General features: G+C 38.5%; 2 protein-coding genes and 2 long non-coding RNA genes across 6 annotated transcripts in view; 2 read left to right on the top strand and 2 right to left on the bottom strand.

The window, feature by feature from the left end:
* The window catches only part of LOC125872686 (uncharacterized), an 88,783-nt gene extending 84,562 nt beyond the window's left edge, over positions 1 to 4,221 (top strand). Inside the window, exon 2 of the long non-coding RNA XR_007447151.1 lies at positions 4,062 to 4,221. This is a non-coding gene — a long non-coding RNA (uncharacterized LOC125872686). The remainder of the gene's footprint in view (positions 1 to 4,061) is intronic.
* LOC125872635 (TMV resistance protein N-like) overlaps positions 1 to 23,844 on the bottom strand; it is a 363,550-nt gene that overhangs the window by 94,951 nt on the left and 244,755 nt on the right. The gene's annotated exons all lie outside the window — the stretch shown is intronic.
* LOC125872634 (TMV resistance protein N-like) overlaps positions 1 to 23,844 on the bottom strand; it is a 360,886-nt gene that overhangs the window by 119,393 nt on the left and 217,649 nt on the right. The gene's annotated exons all lie outside the window — the stretch shown is intronic.
* Positions 1 to 23,844, top strand: part of LOC125872687 (uncharacterized) — a 150,830-nt gene that overhangs the window by 109,926 nt on the left and 17,060 nt on the right. The window lies entirely within an intron of this gene.

Genomic DNA, 23,844 nt, shown 5'->3' with positions numbered 1-23,844 from the left:
TATTTTGATTAATTAATTTTACCAATGAACATGAATCATTTACTTAGCTTTTCTAAGTTGGTCAAATGTATATTTTCAAGGCTAATAACTCACAAGGTAAAAAAAAAAGAACAATATGGTAATTTATGCATTGATTTTATGAAATGACAAGTATTATGGACCAACTATTTATAGAAAGGGATGACATATAAAATGGGACGGAGGGAGTAAAAAAATAATGAATTTGGTGAAAATAAAAAGTAAAGTAGAAATTGATTTGAAGTCAAAATAAAGTCTATGGTAGTGAGAATAATCATTATATGAGATATAAATGGTTTAAAGAGTAATGATAAGAATTATTGCATATGAAATAAATAGTTAGTAGACATATATGCATAAGGTTGTTTTTTACAATATATAAACTTATGAGTCAATTTTTATATTTGAAAAATCTCAAATCATGATTTTTGGAGAATTTGAGATTTCATCTTATGATTTGAAATTATAAGATGAAATCACATGTCCAAACATTGATTTCATCTCATGATTTCAAGTCGCATGTCCAAATACCTACTAAGTAAACATAGTTAATATACCTACACAAGGAAAAAATTATTCCATGAGAGGCACATGTATTGCCAGTTGTGTGCGGGACACTTTACTGTCATCTATATACAGGTTTACCTCACTAAATTAATATAAGTGAGATCATGAAATATTATTATTTTATAGAGATATTATTTAATCGTAAATTAATATTTATTAATTTAAATAGTGTTTCGACACTGCAAAATTCTTTTAGGGATGAAATCTCAGAGAATTTAAAAGAACCTACTTGACAAAATGACATTCATGAACTTGAGGTCATGATTAATGATCCCGGTTATCACAATAAAATGGACGTTAATAACCTGTTGGATTACTCATGTGAAAATGATACATGTTCAGAGGTCTAGAGCGTAGAAGAAATTGTGGATACCATCAGAAAAAATAATGTTGATGATAAAGTTGAAGATGATACAATACATTTGTAACCAGTTACATGTAAGAAAACACTTATCGCATCTAAAACTCTTCCCAATTTTATGGTGTTGTTCGAAAAGACAACATTGTAACTTTTGTATGTACTAAGAAAAGTTAGAGATGAGCTTCAACTATATTTATATTTTCTTAAAAAACAAAACACAATAGAATCATATTCCACTAAATTGTCTTAGATATATTTATACTTTTAAAGAATTTTTAATTTATAATATTAATGAGACCATATGTTTATATAGGGATCTTCCGCAAATATATTATCTTATCGAAATGGGTGGATTTTTCCATCGCCCCAAGTCGAGATCGGAGGAAAATATTATGTTAATGAAGTTATTAATTAATCGAGTATTAGTTTAGTGAAATTTTACGAGGGGTCTCATAATTTACCCGTTTCATCTCCTTAGTTTTTTTCATCCATTTTTTTAAAAAAATCTTCTACTTTTTCTTTCTCCTCAGTCCTCTCAACATTCTCTTACTTTTTTTTTTTTTCTGGTTTACTTTTAACGTAATTTTAAATCATAAAAGAATTTTGGGACTTTCCCATAATATCTAATAGATTATTTTATGTTTCGCCCTCCAATTTTACTTTAAAAATCAAACTCTCTCCTCAACTTTGAATAGTAATTAAATTATCCCCTTTATTCTAATTAAAAAATTTAAATACCTATTATATCTTTTCATTATCAATCAACTTTTGTTCGACTTTTTTTAAAATCATGATTTTTTTTGAGTTCATGTAACAATTTTTTTTTATAAAAGCATAAACATTATTTTTTGGACGAAAAAAGTAAGAAATTTTAATTAAGTATTTGAGCTAATAATGTTTTATAATGAAGTAAAATAGCATAATGAAAACAAATATTTTTATTAATAATAATCAAAACTCTAATATTTATTTTTACAAGTAAATAATAGCTATAAAAATATATTCTGATGTAGAAAATATAAAATAATAAATTTAATTAAGGTCAAATTTTTAAAGATTATACTTTTAAAAATTAAATTATTTTAAACTATAATTTATGTAATACTCCATTAATGTCAATCAAACCTTGTTTGTTTAAATAATATAGGTTAACGGATAGTATTATATCAATTTAAGAAAAGGAAAGCAAGGGTTAATCTATATCTAGTTTAATTTTTGAAGTTGATCCAATTAGCTCTAGATAAATGAAATAAGTATATCAATTTGGCATAAAAAGTGATGTAATGGGCCATCCAACGGAAGTTTAGCTTTTCTTTCTTATAAATGTCCAAATTGAAACCGGAATTTCGATTACTAAACTGAATAAGTAATCAGAATATCTTTAACCAGGTAACTGATGTGTTAACAAACTTGAAACTACAGTGCAGCGAGGACACAATTATTATGAGAAAAAAAATACTGTAAGAACTTGGCTTGATGCCCAACCATGTTTAACTAATTTAAGTTTAAGTTATCTGATTGATTTTTATATTATTTCTAATCATATTAATTACCGTGTACTCATAGTTTTAATTTCCTTATTCATTCGACCTATTATTCAATAGTTCGAAGTAAATATTAATTTTGCCTAATCTTTTCCAACATTATTAACCTAACAATTACGGGTTCGATCCATAAGGTTCTTTTTTTTTTTTCTAGAAAAGAAACGAGAGACAAAAAAACATCTTTGATTACGATTAAAAGGAACAATCTCAAATAGACCAAGATCCAATGGACGTTTTAAGGTAGGGCAGGATCTAAAAGCTCTCGAACGTGTGTGAGAGGGTGGATGTAATTCAGATTTGGTATAAAGATTAATAACACAAAGATTAGTAGTACATATATTATTTTTTATCAAGTGTTTGATTCATTGTTTCCCACATCATCTTGTGTTTGGATTAGAACTCCATAAAAAACTTTCTTCCAATTATATCCTTGAATTATGATGTAATTTGATCAAGGTAGATAATTGCTGAAAAAATATTATTTTTTCATTACTACCTTCTAACTTGTTTGGAGAAAGAACAATGTTGTTGTCATGTTTGCTATTTACCCACTTGAATTGTTTGAGGGTAAATAATTGATCTTAATAAATTGGTCACTCACAAAACATTAATTTTCAATTAAAAAAATATAGATCATCTACTTTTAAAATCGAAAAGACGGTAAACAATAGTAAAATAGAATAAACCATCTACATTTACACATAAAAATTGCAAGTTTGTAGTTTTAATATGTACACAATTTTATAAATAGTTCAAAATGCAAATAATTAGAAAACCATTTATATATATCAACAAATAATACATTCAATTAAGATCATAAACGTCAAGTGGTGATATATTTGCCTTTTTATTAATAAACGTTAAACAACTCACATTTCAAATATTGTATTGATTTGTATTAGATTAATTTAGCAACAAACAACTCTCTCTAAATAAATTGTAAAGTAATTTATTTAAATAAATTTACTAGTACAAATATAAAACATAAAATCAAGAAAATAAACAAAATGATTTGAGAGATATCTCTGTCTTTAAATAGATGAATCTCATGGTATTAAATCTTATGTATTACTAATATCACCAAATGAAAGGTATTAGTAATACATCTTATAATAACATGTAAAGTTATGATTAATTCGATTAGTTATACATGGACTATTTCTCCAAATACTCCCTACCGAACGATCACTTAGTCACATAGAAATAAATTTGTTAACCTAACCATATTCAAATAATTTAGCATCTTTTTCAGCTTAGGTCAACTTGAAGCAATCCTTCTGAGTCTGCGCTTCAAAAATATTCATTCATCCTGATAGATCAAATGAACTCCCCACTGTCTCACAATGCACCCCTGGATATATGCCTCAAATAGGCTATACTGATTAATGTCTCCAACTTGCAGTGAAGAATACAATGGTATGTAGGCGAAGCAAACACACCAGCCATATGTTCTAGACGATGTGCCCATTTTACATTCTTTCTCTATCACTTTAAGGTCTTTCAAATGATCATTGCATATCAATTTGGCATTGATGAAAGCATAGTCATACTTCCCGATAGCCTTGAATTAGGACTGCAGACACCTGCTCCCATGAGAGTCACACAACATATAGCAAAGCCCTTGAACTTATCATTATACCAATTAATGGGCAGTTTGAACAAGATCTTTTCCTCAACACTCCGATGCATAAACCATGTGGGAATTGCACGTTCAGGAAAGACAATGGAACAAGTTACCCTATGATCAGAGTTAAGAGTGGGGAGGATCACATCATCCATATTGTTTGATAGAAACAAACTGAGAATCTCATCTGAAATTGAGCTACCAATGCTCTCCTCTGTATAAGATTGTTGATCAAAACTATAATTGGTGAATGATACCAAATTCAACCTTGGGTACATCCGTAGCTTTGCAATACTTTCTTTTGCCAAAAAATCTTCTACATATAATTCCTCTATATTCTGAGGAAGTTGGGGAAGTTCCTTAAGTTCCTGACAGTGGGCTATATTGAGATATCGAAGGTGAGAAAGTTGGCTGAAGACATCAGGGAAATAAATAAACTTATTTCTGCTCAGGTTCAGTTCCAATAAAGAGGTTAAGTTCTTAAGAGCAGCAGCTTGGCTATCACATAAATTACATCCACTGAGATCTAAGCTTTTCAATTCGCTCAAAGCATGAAACACCCAGGGTAATATCAAACTGCGAGCAGATTGATGCTTTACCTTCCGCCCTTTTCTTAATGATAGGATCTTGAGTTTGCTTAAGTTTCCAATAGAATCTGGCAGTTGCCAAATGGCAGTGTTGCCAGCGTAGAGCTCCTCCAACTCGTTTAGATCACCTAGATTTTCAGGTAAAATTGCAAGTCTTGAGCAGCCTTTCAGAATCAAAATTTTCAGTTTTCTCATCTGGCAGACACTGGCTGGGAGTCTTACAAGGTATTCACATGATCGCAAATCAAGCCATCTCTAACTGACAACAGATCTTGACAAATATTCCTTTTGGAATAGTTGTCTTCTCTATGGCACCCATTCCTCACATCCTCGCCTAAGAAATACTTCAATCCCATTTAAAGAACCTTACTTGACCCGCATAAAATGAATTCCAGAGTATTTGTTGTTTAGCTGCAGCTTCAAATCTTGCAAGACAAGCTTGTATAATACTCATGTAGCTTGAACTCCACCTAAAATATATTTTTAAAAGCTGGAGCTAGAACTCATTTGTCAGTTTATTTGTAGATGATGAGAAGTTTTCTTCTCATTTTTGCTCTAGACTTACCAATTTGGGCTAGAAAGTTAGTAAATGATTTAAGCTATACTTACCAATGGGAAAATTCAGCTCCAGCAAAATAATTTCATGATCCTTCCATGTCATCTGCTTTACGGAGAGCGTCCTTCCACCTCTGCACCTTCCTCAAATCAGAACCCTTGAGATATGCCCCAAAGTTGACTATTGACCTTAAGCAATCTAATGGCTCACATTTATAGTAGACAGAGAAGAATTCCCGTCCCTTGTTGTCAACGCACTCCATGATCTTAGTGAGTTCTTCCAAGCAATAGTCCTTGGAAAAGATGGTAATGACAATCCTTGATTCCTCGATGGCTTCTAAGATTTCTGTTGAAATTTGTTCTCCGCATTCAGACTTGACATCGGGTTTGAATGCGTTGATGCCTATGTCTTTCAGACGTTTGTGAAGATTAGCTACAAAGCTTTTGTCCAAGTCTTGCTATCTAAAATTAAAGAATACATCAAATTTCCATTTTTGGGCAGATTGAACATACGAAGATGGTCAATGAAAATTTTAATAAGTTAAATGCAATAATGTATTTATTTATTTCAATTTGATGAGGTACAATCATGTAATTAGTCGTATCTCACTAATATTACCTTATAAACGATATTTGTTGTGTATTTTTCTTATCATCTAACCAGCTGTGTTTTGCACGTGTATTCCATGTTAAACTGTTTAAATATCATATGAACATGTAAAGAGAACAACTACATTTTATTTTATAGAATTATGTTTATTTTATAAGTTATAACATAATATATGATGTTCTGCTGTCATATTTGACATCTCGATTGACGATGTACATAAATCAAAGATAGTTATCTGATTGTCCATAGTTAACTGAGAAAAAATTCCTTTTTTTTACCGGAAAAACTAAAAATTAAAATTAAAAAAATATACTCTATCTGTGAAATCATATATATAATCACATGTTGATCTTACACCTAACAAAGATAGTCATATACTTGTAAACAATTTTTAATTTATTCAACCAAGAATGATTCGTTCAAAGAAAAAGAACATCGTGTTATCACATATATAGGGGCAGTATAATAATATGAAAAATTATTGGTGAAAAGTTAATATAAGGAATGATGAAAGACAGAAATAATTAATGTAATAACTACGAGGATTTATAATATTATAACTAAAGAATGTAAAAGAGTGTGAATAACGTTTGCAATAATTAGTAATAACTAAGAGAATTTATAATGTTATAGCTAAAGAATTAATGTGCAATAGTTGAATTTGTAATAAATTTTAATTAATGTTACTATTTTTTTTTAGAGTTATTAGATTTTAATTTAGTACAACAACAACAACAACAACATACCCAGTGAAATCCCACTAGGTGGGGTCTGGGGAGGGTAGAGTGTACGCAGACCTTGCCACTACCTCGTTGAGGTAGAGAGGCTGTTTCCGAAAGTTTTAATTTAGTGTAGGGACAAAATGAAAATGTTTATTCCATATTACTGAATATAAAACTTATTTTGTAGATAATAAATTTTTAATAATTCATATATATTTCACATATTTTTACATATCTCATGAGTTTTTTTTTTTTTAAAAAAAGAACTCAAAACATTTTAAAATAATATATTTTGAAGTTAGAAGATCTTATTAACTTGATAATACATACATACATATAAATATATATGGATATACTTTTTCTTATGGAATTTCTCCCAGATTCTAATGAAAGCCTTGGATTACTGCTAGAACTTTCTATTTCTTGCGTTTTCCCAAAATGAATTTCATATTCTTCTGGAATTTGTGCTTGTTGAATTTCTGCTTCAACTATCCTTGCTATTCCTATACATTCTTGATCGATTTCGATCATTGCTTTATTTTTATATACTCTTCCATAATTGGAGTTTGTAATTTTATATAAAGCCTGAATGAATTTCTTTTATTATGTGAACATTTGGACACATGTCCAAAAAGGAATTCAAATCCTGAAGGGAATATTAATCCCAATATTTGTCCAAGTCTTGCTGTCTAAAATTAAAGAATACATCAAATTCCATCTTTGGGCAGATTGAATTTGGGAAGCTATGGGAGAATTTTAGAGTTCTGCTAATCTGCGAATATATGAGAAACAACAATCACCACATCTGACAACAATCATTTATCCCCCATTGACTCAAAGTAAACGCAGAGGAACTGAATAGCTTATGGGTCAACTTTGAGAAAATGACCAAAATAGTCCAGTAATGTTTTTTTTTTCCAGTAATGCTTTATTCTCATACTTAATACTCTCTCCGTCTCATTTTATATGGCACTTTTCAGATTTTGAGATTCAAACAAGTCTATATTTGATCGTAAATTTTTCATAGATCTTTTAAACATTTTGAATTATCAATTATTGTGACTTATAGTACTTTTATGTAATTTACAAATATATTATAAATTTTATTTCAAAAAAACTGAAAATTCCATGCGCAAATTCCCGGTCAAATTTCAACTGGATACCATACACGGGCGGGAAACCCAAGAAAAAAGTATTTATTATGGATCTCAATATATTTTACTTAAGATGTTCATTTTGATTCTTTATCCTAAATCTAATAAATTTATTAAAAAGTTGTTAAATTTAACTATTAATCCTACGTGCCAAACAAAATTTACCATTGTTTTCTTCTTTGTTTTCTCCAAAAAAATAACTCCATAAAATCTAACACTATTCTCTCTTAAAAGAAAAAATAATAAATTTGTATTAGAAAAAATGGTGTTAGATTTTATGACAATGTTCAAATAAATTTATTAAATTTTTTGGCAAAACTTAGTTCTTGCTCCTTGTATAGAATGGAAAGAAGACGTGTGACTTTAAAAAATTGATTGTATCACATCCTTTTTATCTCATTAGTTTCTGAGCTTGGAGGAACTCACCAAAATTATGGAGTGTCATCAAGTCCAACTAATTCCTAAGTCATTTAGTTAAATAACTCAACATTCAATCAAACACATCATTTCTTGCAGCATATGTTAGCAGATAATATCATATCAATTTAAGAAAAGGAAAGCAAGTGTTAATCTATATCTAGTTTAATTTTCGAAGTTGGTCTAATTAGCTCTTGATAAATGGAATAACTATATCAATTTGACATAAAAAGTGATGTAACAGGCTATCCAGCGGAAGTTTAGTAAGTGTTTGGTCATGCGAAACCATATCACGATATGGAATTGTGAGATGGAATCAACATTTGGGCATGTGATTTTACGCTGATTCCATCTCATGATTCCATATCATGAAATGTGATTCCATATTCTTCAAAAACCATGATATGAGAATTTTATATCATGATTTGAGATATTTTTAATACAAAAATTGGTCCACAAATTTATATTTTGTTAAAATAACCCCACATTTATATGTACTAACCATTTATCTCATACCAAAGGACTGATGAAATATTTATGGTCTATGAGCATGAAAATATAGTTGCGGATGATATTGACGAACAAATTGTTCAAAGTGACAATGTTGGTTCGTCTTCTCGGTCACATGATCGAGAAAGGCAAGTTCAACGTGAGGAGATTGTCTGTACTATGTGGGAGGATTATATTAAAGAATAGTACACTACAATTTATGTTTAATTTTTTTTAATTGAATTAAAGTTTGATGAAACAGTTACTTAAGTGGAGAACAAATAACTTTGTAATAATTAATTATGAGATTTTATAAATTTTTGTTTATTTGATAAGATTGGATAAACAATTGGGGCTATTTTAATAGTTTTACAACTTATGAAATTCTTATGTTTATGAGAAAATTACAACACAAAAATTTCATATCGCATGTACAAACAAAACTTCAATTTCATCTCATAATTCCATATTATGATATCATATCATGATTCCATATCATGCTACCATTTTGCATGGCCAAACGGGCCCTTAGATTTTTTTCATATAATTGAAACCGAAACTGCTCAACTGTTCTAACCATTCCAGACCTGAGACCAGGGAATCAAAGGGACTGAGCATCCTCACTGACCAGCAATGCCTAAATTTAGATTACAAAACTGAATAAGCTATGCAATGCCTAAATTAATATAACAAAACTGAATAAGTTATCAGAATGTCGTTAACGAAGTAACAGGCATGTTAACAAACTACAGTGCAGTGAGGAAAAAATAAGAACTTTATGCTGGGGACATTGGGCTTGGCTTGATGCCCAACCATTTTTATCTAATTTTAAGTTTAACTTATCTGATTGATTTTTATATTTTTCTAATCCTACTAGTTTTTCGACATATGCATTGCACGTGATTAACGATTAAGAAAATATATGTTATAGTTAATAGTATTGTTTATTTAAGCGAAGATTTGAATAATAAGTTTTGCACAAAATAATAATGCAGATTCTTTTGTGAATGTTCAATGTGGATCATCATATATATATCTCTTATTCATGTGAACCTATGAAGATGGTCAATGAAAAGTTTTATTAGTTAAATGCAATAATGTATATATTTATGTCAATTTGATGAGGTACAATCATGTAATTAGCCGTATCTCACTAATATGACCTCATAGACGATATTTGTTGTGCATTTTTCTTATCATCTAACCAGCTGTGCTTTGCATGTGTATTTCACGATAAACTATTTAGATATCATCTGAACATGTGAAGAGAACAACTACATTTTATTTTTTAGAATTATTTTTGCATATTTATTTATTTTATAAGTTATAACATGATATATGGCATTCTTGTTGTTGGCTATCATATTTGACATCTCGATTGACGATGTACATAAATCAAAGATAGTTATCTGACTGTCCATAGTTAACTGAGAAAAAAATTCCTTTTTTTTCCGGAAAAACTAAAAATTAAAATTTTAAAAAAATATTCTATCTGTGAAATCATATATATAATCACATGTTGATCTTATACCTAACAAAGATATAGTCATATACTTGTAAACAATTTTTAATTTATTCAACCAAGAATGATTCGTTCAAGGAAAAATAACATCGTGTTATCACATATATAAGGACAGTATAATAATATGAAAAATTATTGGTGAAAAGTTAATATAAAGAATGATGAAAGATAGAAATAATGTCACGCCCCGAGCCTACACCCTGGACGTGGCCGACACTCGAAGACCATTGCTGGCCCCTAAGCGAAACCTTGGCTTGGCTTTCTTAACTCAGCGGAAACCTAACTTAACAGAATAACTCAATGCAATGAAAGGACATACAACAACTTAACTGATAAAATCTAGCCAAAAAGGCAACTCGAGTCTCAAAATAAAATCTTTATATATACATAGAAGAGAGAATCAAAACTAACTAACTGACTGTCTATGAAGCCTCTATAACACTGAGATGGATGTTGGGACAGTCCCCGCAACATCCTAATAAAGCAAAACTAGGAACACAAAATAACTGAGTCCTCCGGAAAGCAAGGAGGCTCACCACTGACTCTGGAGTGCTCAACTGGATCAACGGCGTGCTGGATGTTGATCCTGGGTACCTGCGTCTACATCATAAAAAGATGCAGGCCAACTGACATCAGTACATGGAATGTACGAGTATGCGAGCTGGACCGCTAAACAACAACTTAAGCTTGAAAGGAGTACAAGAGAACACTTACCTTGGCTCTGTTCAACTCATGAATAACTGAATTCAATATAAAGCAATAAGACACTTGCAATATATACAAAGCTTGTAAAACTATTTAAAACATGACGTCAAAATCATATTTATAATATCATAAAAATATCATGCTTCATCTGAAAGTCTACTTGTGCAGTGCATGAATGGAGTCTCATACCCCCATTCATACTAAGCAGAACCCCTCGAGGAACCATGCAATTTTTCCTGTGGGAGTTTCTCTAACCGACAGCCACCACTATAAGCCTAAGTGGTGATACAACGTCTTGTCCACGCTTGTAATGACCCTCTTGGTCATTTCTGTGTCTTGCCTTCTGTGTGTCGTTTAGAGCGTTCCTATAGCGACCCCAAGTCATTTATGACTTGCTGGGACTGACAGTTCGGTCACCTGGTCGTTCGTTTGGTCTTGGTGCGAGTTTTTGTGTTTTGGAGGTTATGAACCTTGAATGATTATTTTCAATCAAAAGTTCAAGAAGATGATATCGGAATCCAATTCTGATGATTCCATCAGCTCCGGAAGGGTCATTTTAGGCTAGTAGCATGGTCGTCATGACTCCCGAGGTTTTCAGTGTGAGTCGGTGCGATTAGGCGTTTTAACTTTAAGTTTAAGCCTAAGTTTGACTTTGGTCAACATTCTGAGTAAACGCGCTCGGATGAGAATTCCGTCAGCGTGGTTAGCTCCAGAATGTCGAGTTTGGTCTAGATTGACCCTTCTTTTGTGTCTGGAGGTTTTCGATATCTTTCCGAGCCCTTTTGTGGGTTTTTACTTAAAATGACTTTTGGAAGTGGGACCCACTTTTTATTGAGATGACCTTTAATAGAAATTTCGACTGCGCCGTTGAGTCCGGAATATCGAATCTGGTATGGTTGCATACTTCATTTGCGTGCACGGGGTTCCGAACGAGTTCGGAGCACCCCGTCGGAGTTTTTAGTTTTTGGGAAATTGCAGAAATATCTGCTATAAATGCAGAAAATCAGCAACATTTTACAAACTTCAAACCCTTATAACTCTCTCATCTCTCAACCAATTTGGGCGATTCAAAAGGCAAAGTTGTGAGATTTTTCGAGGAAAATGCGTTGGTGAGCTCGGATAGTGATTTAGGGTCCCCGTTTGAGGCAATTTTTGAAAAATACCTGCTACCGCACCCTTTTTGTGAGCTTAATTTTGGAAATTTTTGAGACTTGTTTTCTCAGCCATTTTAGGTCCGATTTTAGTGATTTTTGAGGCTATCTTGAGTGGTTTTTCGAGGAGAACATTGTGGTGTTGTCAGAGTTTACTGTAGACCGCCCGTTTTTGGTAAATACACTGATTCAACTGCTGTCCCATTTCTAATTTTTGAGAAAATTTGGGTTTTAGTTGCATGTTAATATTGTGTTGTTCCCGAGCCCCGAATTGTGTCTCATTATGGGACATGAGCTGGGGGAACTGGTTAAGACCCACTTTTGGGGTTAATTTCACAATTTCCTGCGCGGGTCCCACGATTCCCATTTTGACTCCAAAATTGACCGTCTCCGTTTGTTGTGATTTTGGTGTCTAAACAACCGTGTTAACGTTGTGACTCTATTTTTGATAGCGGGGCAGCGTTTTGAGACCGTTCGGAAAGGGAAAGCTCCGGAGAAGTGATTTTAGAGCGCGTGTGATCGGCCTACAGGTAGGCTACGGTTTCCCTCTCTTAGATTGAGCTTGAGAATGTGAATGCACGTTGATTAGTTGGGATTTGGGTTGGGTAGTTATTGAATCTTGCATAGGTGTTAAGAAATCATGTTTTCGGCCTATTTCGGGAATTATCGAGTAACTGTGAGCATGTTTTGTGTTATTAATGGAACCTCCTCGCTATGTGGGGTGCTTGCATGCTTAATTCTTGTCTATTTGAAGCATTTGGGCCTTAGTTTAGGTTTGACTAGGGCTTGCCTTAGAAATACATGATTCGGATCCGATAGGCCTTAGTTTTGCCCCGACATCGCTCGGCCGACTTAGATCCGTGTAGACTGGTGTAGCAGACTTGAGTCTGATAGATTGGGCCTTAGCTAGGCGATACGCTTGCTCCGACTTTAGTTATCCTTATTTTACCCAATGTTACGGCTTCACAAGTTACGTCGGCGACACTAATTCTACTTCGCGATTTGAATTTGATTTTCGATTTGGTTCCAAGGACTTACATTGATTGGCTAAATATGAACGGCGTTCCACGGACATTTATGAGTGTGGATCGATTAGGACTCTTTCAGCAGCTACATTGGCACCTTTATAGAGCATCCGGTTAGAGTTCCGGCCTCTATTGCCTAGATACTTAAATAGAGCATCCGGTTAGAGTTCCGGCCTCTATTGCCCAGATACTTATATAGAGCATCCGGTTAGAGTTCCCGCCTCAGATATTTGATACTTGTGATTGGTTACTTGGGTACTTCTGGTGAGCGTCCGGTTCGAGGTTCGGCCTTCGTACTGTCAGATTCTACTAATTAGGGTTGAGGTTCTTGTCCGATGTTCTTCGTTCTTGGGTTCTTATAAGCAATTCTCTTTAGTTATAGTTATTCTGTGTACTCGTCGGGCTTATGGGGGTCCGTTCGGGTTTTTATTTAACTTGCACACGAGTGTACCTTCTGGGCTTATGGGGTCCAGGTAGGTGTAGTTAGCTTATAGATTACTTTAGTTAGTTCTTTGTACACTCGTGTGCATTCCTTTGTTAGTTAGATTTTTGTTCTTGACCTCGATTTGTGCATTCCTTCTTTTCATACTGCCTTTACTTTTCAAGTTCAGTCGCCCTATGATGCCTACTGGGTACCTGTTGTTTTGGTACTCATGCTATGCTTTGCATCTGTTTCGTGATGCAGGTCCGGGCACTAGTAGCCAGCATTGATCGAGCTTGGAGCAGTCTGATCCGGAGACGGGGGTGAGCACACGACGTTTTGTACTATTTCAGTCTCTATCTGTATATATAGACTTGTTTTTTTCCTTTCGAGACAATCCAGTCTCTGTTGTCCACTTTTGGAACTTGTACTCATTTTGTTAGTAGCTTTGTACTAGCGACTTCCAGGTTCTGGGAGGGATCTTTATTTGTATATATGTTTTTGGTTTGCTTCCGCCTGTTTATATTGTTATTTGCCTACTCTTGTTTAGTTTCTACCCTCAGACCCATTACTTGTTGTTCCGGGTTACGGGTTGGCTTACCTACTGGTGGGTTATAGTAGGTGCCATCATGACTTGAGAAATCGGGTTGTGACAAGTTGGTATCAGAGCCTCAGGTTTATCGGTCTCACTTGTACAGAGCTAACGTCTAGTAGAGTCCTGCGGATCGGTGTAGAGACGTTCGTAACTTATCTTCGGGAGGCTACAAGATGTCCTTAGGAAAATTTCTTCTTTTGTTTCACTTTCGTGCAGCGTGTGTCTTATTGGTTTTTAGAAATCTCACTTGTTTCACTCTTTCGCAGGATGGCTCGCTCGCGAGGTGGCGCGGCCAGGGGTGGCGCACCCGGGTCTGCAGGCAGAGCCTCAGGTTGGGGTAGACACCGACCCCGAGGTCGAGGCAGGGCCGTAGCACTAGCCCGAGATAGGGAGGAAGAGCCTCAGGCAACATATGTACCTCCACAGCCGGTGGGATCGGGGCCAACACAGCCACCACCTGCACCAGCTGCAGCTGTAGCTCCTGATCTTTATGCTCTGCTGACTCAGATACTAGCAACTATTGGGGAGATGCGACAGGCACCAGCCCCAGCAGCACCAGCACCAGCACCAGTCCTAACAGCACCAGCTCCAGCGCCGCAGGGTAAGCTTGTCGCAGTGGCACCAGAGGTTCAGCCGCCACCAGTTCATGTGACTGTCTTGTCAGACTTAAAGGACGGGGAGATGCCACTGCACGAGCAGAAGATGCTCGGGGTATTCCAGAGGTTGGCACCGCCGATATTCTCAGGGGCAATTGGGGAGGATGCCTACGAGTTCCAGCTCACTTGTCAGGAGCAGCTACAGTCATTAGGCCTCTTGGAGTCGAGAGGAGCCGACTTCACCGCTCATCAGTTTCGTGGGCCAGCCAGGCAGTGGTGGCACTCGTATCGAGAGTCCAGGCCAGCTGGATCGCCTCTTGTATCTTGGAGTGAGTTCTTAGAGGCTTTCTTGGCCCGGTTCATGCCATGGAGCGTTAGGGATAGGCTTCGTGATCAGTTCTCCAAATTGGAGCAGGGCCCTATGACCGTCTCAGAGTACGAGACGAGGTTCCATGAGTTATATCGACATGCTACCATGATCCTACCCACGGAGGAGGAGAGAGTTCATTGTTTTGTACGTGGGTTGCGGTACCGTCTGAGGGTCGACACAGAGCATTTGGTTTCGGCCGGTCGTTCATTTCTTGATGTAGTCGACCATGCCCGATCCATGTAGCATATTCATCATGAGGCCCAAGGGGGCAGTGATAAGAGGGCACGCTACCAGGGCAGCTACAACGGGTCCCAGACTAGAGGGAGAGGCTCCTATGATAGGCCCCGCCAAAGGTTCCAGCAGGGTCAGTCCAGTCGGCTTGTTCAGGCGGCATTACCTGCTTCTGAGGGAGGCCAACATCACCAGGGTGGTCCTAGTACGGGCCAGAGTTCGTGTCACGCCCCAAGCCTACACCCTGGGCGGGACCGGCACCTGGAGACCATTGTTGGCCCCAGGCGAACCCTTGGCCTGGCTTTCTTAACTCAGCGGAAACTTAACTCAACCGAATAACTCAATGTCATGCAAAGACATAAACAACTTAACTAATAAAAATATGGCCCAAAGGGCAACTCGAGTCTCAAAATAGAATATTTACACATATATACATGTACATGGATGAAAGACTCAAAACTAACTGACTGTCTGACTGACTGTCTATTGAAGCCTCGAATATACTGAGATGGATGTGGGGACAGACCCCGCAACATCCTAATAGAACAAAACTAAGTACACAAAATAATTGAGTCCTCCGGAATGCAAGGAGGCTCACCACGGACTCTGGAGTGCTCAGCTGGATCAACGACGCGCAGGATGCTGATCCGGGGTACCTGTATCTGCATCATAAGACGATGCAGGCCAACTGGCATCAATACATGAAATGTACGAATATGTGAGCTGGAAAAGCTGAACCACAACTTAAGCTTGAAAGGAGAACAAGAGATCACTTACCTTGACTCTGAACAACTCATATAAATAACTGGACTCAAAGTAAAGCAATAAGACACAAGCCATACATAATAAGCTTGTAAAAGAATGTAAACAACTTAGATCGTTAAGGATAAAATGATAACAACCTCAACTTTTCTTTTATAAACATAATACAGCTTTTATGGGAGGTTCTTTAACCAACAACCACCACTACGAGCCTTAGTGATGATACAACGTTTTACCTCATGTTGCCAAAGGACCATCCTATACCTTGCCATCGATATAGGACCTTACTTTTGCTTAGTGGATCCACTAGCCTAATCTTACGTGATCATCTAAAAGAATGATACGTCAAGTCCCATGTTGGCGCATGGTTCTTATGGAGAGTCGAGTTAATATGAACTCGTGTCCCCAATTCGGTGCTCAATACTACTCCCAAAAATACTTTGGCTCATGCTTTTAAAATAACTTCTTTCTTTGATTGAGATAATTACTCAAAACTTAGTCCAAAGGCTCTTTTGGAAAACATGGCCCCTTTCTTACTTAAATGTAAAAAAACATTTAGAACTTCTTGGGAAGTACATAGTTCCCTAATAACTTTGGAGAAATGGACTCGACTCTTTACTCCTTACTTTACTTAAACTCTTTACTCCTTACTTTACTTAAACTCTTTACTTTTGACTTGACTTAAAACTCTTAACTCAACTCGAAACTTGAAACGACGTTAAGACGTTCAATAACGACTCTTGAAAAGCTTTAAAGACTTGCTTTGACTTGCTTAACTTCTAAGCTTGGCTCTAACTCCACTTGACTTCTAACTTCACTTGACTTGATCCTAACTTTCTTGAATTTAATTATGGATTCAAGGACTTGATTGGTATTTGGAAGGACCTCATGGTGTTTAGGAATAATTTAGGAATGATTTGGGGCAGCCAAACCAAAGAAAATCTTCGAACATAAATTCTGAAAACAGTGGAGTCCGCGTCTTGTCCGCGACGCGGACGTGCCCCTTGCAAGCTGTCCAACTTTCTCCTTCACAATACCAACTCTAAACTCTCTAACTTCAAGGGTTCCATTCTCCAATCACTTAGAACATAAAGTCCTTCAACATTCAATAGATTTCAACTCAAAATCCCAACCAAATCATGTACTAAACCAACAAGAACTTCAACAACACAATCACAAGGGTTCAACAACACAACCACCAACAATTTCAACAACTTCAACACAAATCCAATCTTTCCTCAAATCATAAAAAAAATGAGCTTGGTGTGTGGGGGAAAGGATCAACCCACACAAAGAGCTCACATACCTTGTTAGGGATCACCCCCGACGAAAATCCACGATGATCTTGGTGGAACTTGTGGATCTCCTCGATTTTTCCTCTTCTTCTTCTCTTCTTCACTCTCAAGCCCTAGCCTTCACTCTCTTAGAATGGAACAAAAATGATCCAAAGATCAGCCCTATACAACAATATAATCCCAAAAGAATTGGCTAGGGAAAAGACTAAAATGCCCTTAATGATTCCCGGACGGATTTCCTTGTCGACTGCCCAACTTTCAAAGGTCATAACTCACTTATACGAACTCGGAATTGAGAAAACTCGGCGGCGTTGGAAAGATCGTTCCGAGGGCTATGCAACCATAACTGGAAATACTTCTAACTCATCATGAGCTAGAAGTTACGACAGATCAAAGTTGGCCAAAAACTCACCTTTTCCATACTTAGCCGAAAATTTTCCAGATTTTCAAATCCTTTCCAAAAATGAAAATTTCCAATTCTAAGCCTCTTCAATTATTTCACATTGCCGGATGTTACAGTTCGAGGGGATCAGATTTCCTCCCTTCCTACCGCGATCGGGTTACTTCAGGGCGTTCAGCTTCAGGGTGTTTTGATTGCGGTGCTCTTGACCATTGGTCTAGAGAGTGCCCCCGGCGAGGGCGAGGAGCGATTGTACCAACTCCCCTTGCACCTAGACCAGTTTCAGCAGTGCCCCCTCTAGCTAGAGATGGTGGTCAGGACCAGGGTCGTCGGGACAGCCGACAGGGTACCAGAGGCGGAGCTCGGGGAGGCAGGTTAGGTGGTAGATCAGATGCATCGGGCAGAGGTGCTCAGGGCCATTTCTACGCAGCCCCGGCGAGGGCGACAGCTGAGGCATCTGACGATGTTATCACAGGTACGCTTTTATTATGCCATCAGCCTGCTACAGTATTATTCGATCCCGGGTCCACATTCTCGTATGTATCTATTTATTTTGCTCCCCGATTGGGTATGAGGTTTGAGTCTTTGGCAGAGCCAGTTCATGTTTTGACCCCGGTGGGTGAGTCCTTAGTAGTGGATCAGGTATTGCGATCTTGCTTAGTGACTATCCAGGGTTATGATACTAGAGTTGATCTCATTTTGCTAGATATGGTTGATTTCGATGTGATTCTGGGCATGGACTGGTTATCCCCTTACTATGCGGTCTTGGATTGCTACGCTAAGACTGTTACCTTAGCGATGCCTGACATTCCCCCAGTGTTGTGGCAGGGTGCTTATAATCACACACCGACGGGGATCATCTATTTTATGCGAGCTAGGCAGTTGGTTTCTTCTGGGTGTTTAGCTTATTTAGCCTATGTGCGAGATGTGAGTAGGAAGGGCCCTTCAGTTGACTCAGTTCCTATGGTTAGAGAGTTTGCAGATGTGTTCCCTACAGACCTACCTGGCCTACCTCCAGATCATGACATTGATTTTGCCATAGATTTGGAGCCCGACGCCCGTCCTATTTCTATTCCGCCTTACCGAATGGCTTCTACAGAGCTCAGGGAACTCAGTGTTCAGTTAGAGGATCTCTTAGGTAAGGGGTTTATCCGTCCAAGTGTGTCGCCTTGGGGTGCTCCTGTTTTGTTTGTGAAGAAGAAGGACGAGACTATGAGGATGTGCATTGCCTACAGGCAGCTTAACAAGGTGATGGTGAAGAACCGTTATCCCATGCCTCGTATCGATGATTTGTTTGATCAGCTTTAGGGTGCCGCTGTGTTTTCTAAGATTGATTTGAGGTCCGGGTACCATTAGCTGAGGATTAGGGCAGTGGACATCCCTAAGACTGCATTTAGGACTCGTTACAGTCACTATGAGTTCCTTGTGATGTCTTTTGGGTTGACTAATGTCCCTGCTGCCTTCATGGACTTGATGACACGTGTGTTCAGGCCATACCTTGATTTATTTGTTATCGTCTTCATTGATGACATATTGGTATACTCGCGGAGCCGGAGTGAGCATGAACAACATTTGAGGATAGTACTCCAGACTTTGAGAGATCATCGGTTTTATGCCAAGTTCTCAAAGTGCGAGTTTTGGCTTGAGTCTGTAGCCTTCTTGGGGCACGTGGTGTCCAAGGAGGGTATTAGGGTTGATCCGGCGAAGATTGAGGCTATTCGTGATTGGCACAGGCCCACTTCTATTACTGAGGTTCGTAGTTTCGTCGGGTTAGCGAGCTACTACAGACGTTTTGTTGAGGGTTTTTCTACTATTGTAGCCATTCTGACCCGGTTGACTCGTGTTGATGTTCCCTGTGTTTGGTTAGAGGAGTGTGAGGCGAGCTTTTTGAAGCTCAAGGAGTTATTGACCACCGCTCCTATATTGACTCTTCCAGTTGAGGGTGAGGGATTCACGGTTTATTGTGATGCTTCCGGTGTTGGTTTGGGTTGTGTATTGATGCAGCGGGGCCGGGTTATTGCTTATGCATCGAGACAGCTTAAGATTCATGAGCGCAACTACCCCACCCATGACTTGGAGTTGGCGGCGGTAGTTTTCGCACTTAAGATTTGGAGACACTACTTGTATGGAGTTCGATGTGAGATCTATACCGATCATAGGAGTCTTTAGTACATCATGAGCCAGAGGGACCTTAATTCGAGGCAGCGTCGTTGGATTGAGCTCCTGAAGGACTATGACCTCTCTATTCTCTATCATCCGGGCAAGGCGAATGTGGTAGCGGACGCCTTGAGCCGGAAGGCGGTGAGTATGGGCAGTCTAGTCTTCTTATCTGTTGAGGAGCGACCCTTAGCTTTGGACATTCAGTCTTTAGCTAATAGCATGGTTCGGTTGGATATCTCAGATTCTAGACGCGTCTTGGCCTTTATGGGAGTTCAATCTTCTTTGCTTGAGAGGATCCGTGGTTGCCAGTTTGAGGATGATACCTTGCTGGCCCTTAGAGATCGAGTGTTAGCGGGTGATGGTGGTCAGGCTAGCTTAGATCATGATGGAGTGTTGAAATTCGCCGGCCGCATTTGTGTTCCGAGAGTTGGAGATTTGATACAGTTGATACTTTCTGAGGCCCATGAGTCTAGAGACTTTATCCATCCGGGCACAGCGAAGATGTATCGTGATTTGAGGCAGCATTACTGGTGGAGTGGCATGAGGAGAGATATTGCTGACTTTGTTTCCCGTTGCTTGTGCTGCCAGCAGGTAAAGGCCGAGCATTTGAGGCCTGGTGGCGAGCTCCAGAGATTACCCATTCCAGAGTGGAAGTGGGAGCGTATCACTATGGACTTCGTTGTGGGGTTGCCTCGGACTTCTAGAGGTGTTGACAGCATTTGGGTCATCGTGGATCGATTGACCAAGTCAGCACACTTCCTTCCTGTTCATACTACTTTCAGTGCCGAGAGGTTGACTCGTATCTACATTAGGAAGGTGGTCCGTCTTCATGGTGTGCCTGTTTCTATCATTTCAGACCGGGGTTCACAGTTCACTTCCAGCTTTTGGAGGGCTTTTCAGGAGGAGTTGGGCACCAGTGTCCACCTTAGCACAACTTTTCACCCACAGACGGATGGCTAGTCGGAGCGTACTATTCAGGTCCTTGAGGATATGTTGCGGGCCTGTGTTATGGATTTTGGAGGTCAGTGGGACCAATTCTTGCCTTTGGCGGAGTTTGCGTATAACAATAACTACCACTCTAGTATTCAGATGGCCCCATTCGAGGCCTTATATGGTAGGCGTTGTCGCTCTCCAGTTGGTTGGTTTGAGTCTACAGAGCCTAGGCCGCGTGGTACAGATTTGCTTCAGGAGGCCCTAGATCAGGTTTGGGTGATTCAGGATAGGCTCAGGACGGCTCAGAGTAGGCACCAGAGTTATGCGGATCAGAGGCGTCGACCTTCGAGATTCTCTGTTGGTGACTGGGTATTCCTCCGTGTGTCGCTCATGAAGGGCGTGATGAGGTTTGGGAGGCGGGGCAAGCTTAGCCCCAGGTACATTGGGCCTTTTGAGATACTCCGGACAGTTAAAGAGGTTGCTTATGAGTTGGCCCTACCTCCAGCATTTTCGGCCATCCACCCAGTGTTTCATGTTTCGATGCTGCGGCAATATGTTCCTGATGAGTCCCATGTGCTCCAGTATGATGCAGTCGAGTTGGATGATCGTTTGACATTTGTAGAGGAGCCAGTTGCCATTCTAGCCAGAGATGTGAGGAGATTGCGCTCGAGAGCCATTCCTGTTGTTAAGGTCCGTTGGAGGCATCGTCCAATCGAGGAGGCTACTTGGGAGACCGAGCAGGAGATGCGAGAGCAGTTTCCGGGCTTGTTTGAGCCTTCAGGTACTTATTGATCCTTTCTTTCGCGGACGAAAGTCCTTTTTAATTGTGGATATTGTAATGACCTTCTTGGTCATTTCTGTGTCTTGCCTTCTGTGTGTCGTTTAGAGCGTTCCTATAGCGACCCCAAGTCATTTATGACTTGCTGGGACTGACAGTTCGGTCACCTGGTCGTTCGTTTGGTCTTGGTGCGAGTTTTTGTGTTTTGGAGCCTATGAACCTTGAACGATCATTTTCGATCAAAAGTTTAAGAAAATGACATCGGAATCCAATTCTGATGATTCCATCAGCTCCGAAAGGATCATTTTATGCTAGTAGCATAGTCGTCATGACTTCCGAGGTTTTCAGTGTGAGTCGGTGCGATTAAGCGTTTTAACTTTAAGTTTAAGCCTAAGTTTGACTTTGGTCAACATTTTGAGTAAACGCGGTCGGATGAGAATTCCGTTAGCGTGGTTAGCTTCAGAATGTCGAGTTTGGTGTAGATTGACCCTTCTTTTGTGTCTGGAGGTTTTCGATATCTTTCTGAGCCCTTTTGTGGGTTTTGACTTAAAATGGCTTCTGGAAGTGGAACCCACTTTTTATTGAGATGACCTTTGATGGAAATTTTGACTGCGCCGTTGAGTCCGGAATATCGAATTTGGTATGGTTGCATATCTCGTTTGCGTGCACGAGGTTCCGAACGAGTTCGGAGCACCCCGTCGGAGTTTTTAGTTTTTGGGAAATTGCAGAAATATCTGCTATAATGCAGAAAATCAGCAACATTTTCCAAACTTCAAACCCTCATAACTCTCTCATCTCTCAACCAATTTGGGCGATTCAAAAGGTAAAGTTGTGAGATTTTTCGAGGACAACGCGTTGGTTAGCTCGGATAGTGATTTGGGGTCCCCGTTTGAGGTAATTTTTGAAAAATACCTGCTACCGCACCCTTTTTGTGAGCTTAATTTTGGAAATTTTTGAGACTTGTTTTCTCAGCCATTTTGGTCCGATTTTAGTGATTTTTGAGGCTATCTTAAGTGGTTTTTCGAGGAGAATATTGTGGTGTTGTCAGAGTTTACTGTAGACCGCCCGTTTTTGGTAAATACACTGATTCAACTGCTGTCCAATTTCTAATTTTTGAGAAAATTTGGATTTTATTTGCATGTTGATATTGTGTTGTTCCCGAGCCCCGGATTGTGTCCCATTATGGGACATGAGCTGGGGGAACTGGTTAGGACCCACTTTTGGGGTTAATTTCGCAATTTCCTGCCCGGGTCCCACGATTCCCATTTTGACTCCAAAATTGACCCGTCTCCGTTTGTTGTGATTTTGGTGTCTAAACAACTGTGTTAACGTTGTGAATCTATTTTTGATAGCGGGGCAGTGTTTCGAGACCGTTCGGAAAGGGAAAGCTCCGGAGAAGTGATTTTGGAGCGCGTGTGATCGGCCTACAGATAGGCTACGGTTTCCCTCTCTTAGATTGAGCTTGAGAATGTGAATGCATGTTGATTAGTTGGGATTTGGGTTGGGTAGTTATTGAATCTTGCATAGGTATTAAGAAATCATGTTTTCGGCCTATTTCGGGAATTATCGGGTAACTGTGAGCATGTTTTGTGTTATTAATGGAACCTCCTCGCTATGTGGGGTGCTTGCATGCTTAATTCTTGTCTATTTGAAGCATTTGGGCCTTAGTTTAGGTTTGATTAGGACTTGCCTTAGAAATACATGATTCGGATCCTATAGGCCTTAGTTTTACCCCGACGTCGCTCGGCCGACTTAGATCCCTGTAGACTGGTGTAGCAGACTTGAGTCTGATAGATTGGGCCTTAGCTAGGCGATACGCTTGCTCCGACTTTAGTTATCCTTATTTTCCCCAATGTTACGGCTTCACAAGTTACGTCGGCGACACTAATTCTACTTCGCGATTTGAATTTGATTTTCGATTTGGTTCCAAGGACTTACATTGATTGGCTAAGTATGGACGGCGTTCCACGGACATTTATGAGTGTGGATCGATTAGGACTCTTTCAGCAGCTACATTGGCACCTCTATAGAGCATCCGGTTAGAGTTCCAGCCTCTATTGCCCAGATACTTATATAGAGCATCCGGTTAGAGTTTCGGCCTCAGATATTTGATACCTGTGATTGGTTACTTGGGTACTTCTTGTGAGCGTCCGGTTCGAGGTCCGGCCTCCGTACTGTCAGATTCTACTAATTAGGGTTGAGGTTCTTGTCCGATGTTCTTCATTCTTTGTTCTTATAAGCAATTCTCTTTA

This window comes from Solanum stenotomum, chromosome 8 (assembly GCF_019186545.1).
Source record: "Solanum stenotomum isolate F172 chromosome 8, ASM1918654v1, whole genome shotgun sequence".
Taxonomy (NCBI): domain Eukaryota; kingdom Viridiplantae; phylum Streptophyta; class Magnoliopsida; order Solanales; family Solanaceae; genus Solanum; species Solanum stenotomum.
The sequence above is the reverse complement of the archived record's forward strand: the minus strand, read 5'-3'. Positions and strand labels throughout refer to the sequence as shown.